This window comes from Haemaphysalis longicornis, unplaced genomic scaffold (assembly GCF_048455015.1).
Source record: "Haemaphysalis longicornis isolate Haplotype H1 unplaced genomic scaffold, Haemaphysalis longicornis Haplotype H1 scaffold_5, whole genome shotgun sequence".
NCBI classification, from domain to species: domain Eukaryota; kingdom Metazoa; phylum Arthropoda; class Arachnida; order Ixodida; family Ixodidae; genus Haemaphysalis; species Haemaphysalis longicornis.
Window position 1 is genome coordinate 136,557,269 of NW_027526385.1, and position 2,383 is coordinate 136,559,651.

A 2,383-nucleotide genomic window follows, 5' to 3' on the forward strand; every position below is an offset into this window, starting at 1 on the left:
GTGCACGCATGCAACGTCGGTGCTAGTGCGGTGTCGCGGATAATATATTCGCGCCAACCCACTCTGTGAAGGTGGTTGAAAAGCGAAGCTGTAAACGACACCAGCAATGATTACCCATGCGGCGTCACTTGAATTCATACATGTGGCTCTGGAAAGAGTGAAACCAGATACTAATGAAATGCACTTCACCGCACCCCTTATTGCAGCAAAAATATAGTCGGTGCAAAGTTAAATCAGTACATCATTCGTGAACACTGGTTGGTTGAGCTGTATTAGTGAAGCACGTAGGTGTAACCTCTTTTTTAAAAAATTAAAGGAGGCTCAAACCCGGTGTAACACGGACTTCTGCCTCGTCTCCACCGCCGCCCACGGAGGCGGCGAGATCGGCGGCAGAGACGGAGAAGTGAGATGCGATGTGTTGGTGTAAGCTTCATTTACATTTATATCTCTTAGCACGTGCGCAAGGCGAGCACACAACCGCTACACGTGCCGTGCCAAATGACTATCTAAAGCCTGCGAAAAGTTCATTTTGCACAAGCGGCGCGAAAAACTGTAGTAATCATCGCAGCTCATTTTTTCTAAAATACTGGTTCGCTCTTTGCACTGTGAGGTAGAGAGCCATTGGCCGCCCGCAGCCTTTTACCTTGGAAGCTGCATTGTTTTTTAATTGTCCCACACCCTCGCGCTACTCGTCCGACTACCATGTGCTACGTAGCACGCCAGGTGTTCTTGCCGCCGCTCTTTCCGTACTTGCACAACATTCTGTGTCATCAACAACAGCCGTCCCAGCATAATAAATCACTAGCATGGGAATTAAATTTGAGGCGGCCAAAAAGGCTTACCTACTCACATCTGTGGGCTGAGAAGAAAAATCGCTGCGATGTGGCTCGTCTTGTCTTGTTACTGTTCTATGTTACGTGAAGAGTCTTCCGTTCTTCAGAAGCTCAGGTTGCCGGCAGCGCCATAGGTGGTTACGAGTACTTTGCTTATTCTCATTGTTGTCCTTTATCAGGCCACGCCGCCGAGTTGAAGTTTTTTTAACAGAAAAGTGTTCTAAGAGTTCTAAAGACTCAAATGCGGATCGCAACGAAGTCTACGAGACCCCGCTACTGCTTCCACCAGGCAGCGGTACGTCAGGGATTTCTACTTACCGTTGGGGCGTTTTTGTTGATGTATACAATTGACAATACCTGCTTGAACATAAAATGCGCAATACAGCGAGCAGTGTAGCGGGCGGTTGATGTTCACGAAAGCGCGCCTGCCTTCCGTCAAATTATGGCACTTTCTTATTTTGACAAACTTCGGATTTACAAACAAACGCTGTCGGATATACAGCGTTCTGAAATTACCTATTGGTCAGAAGGTGTAATAAAACTCATTCAGAAAACATCGAAATACGCACTAGCGCTCGGCATATAGCGCAAATGCCGACGGTCGCCCAAAAGAATAAAAAAGTTTCCTTTCATAAGTTCAAGTGGCTGTCGCTCTGCCCCCTGACGCTACTATTCAGGAGCGAAGCAATCATCCTTGTTGCGCACCTTTATATACCAAAAAAGTCCACTTTTGTCGTTGATCCGCTTCACCTTCATCAATCCATGGGTGTTCCTATGCCTTGCCCTCATGGTCCATCCAATAATAAACGAGTGTGAAATCTCACGACATTTCTGGTGAAGCAAGTTTTAAACGCGCACATCGAATTACCTTGCTCCCGGGATCAAGCGAACCCAAGAAATCGATGCATACTGTGGATCAAGCATCCATCAGGATAGTCGATCACTGGTACGGCGAAAACGTCGCCTCACCTCCGAACTATTCATTGCTCGCACTTTCTACATACAATTTGGATGTTTTATGTTTTGGAGAGTTTCGCAAGAATTAGCAAGGATACGAATTTGAAGTTGGCTGGAACATCAAGACGAGCATGAGGAACTGGAATATGTGAAAAATGGGTTACAGTTTGGCTGCGAGAGACGTAGCATGTGGAGCTTAAACCTCAACAACAGTAACATTTCCTTAAAGTGGTTTCCCTTTACGGGAGCCCACCCTGTGTTCGCAACGAGGGAGCACTATATTGTGAGTTACATATCTCTGTCGTTCCCCGTTGCCGAAAACACATCGCGGCCTCTTCCTTCAAAGCACTGTAAATGATACGATAAAAAAGGTCATCGTTGGCAGAACGTCGCTCCGCTCGGCTCGCTCGCATATCTTGTCGAACTTCCGTGATGTGCCCATGTAATCAGCAAATACAGTAACACCACCATCTGTACACTGAAGATATACACACGTTGGTGCGGTGCTTTAGAAACGCCTAATGATTCATAAAACCTCAAAGCCACCGAAGTCGATCTCTCCACAACTAAATTTAGTTCTTGCGTAGAATTGA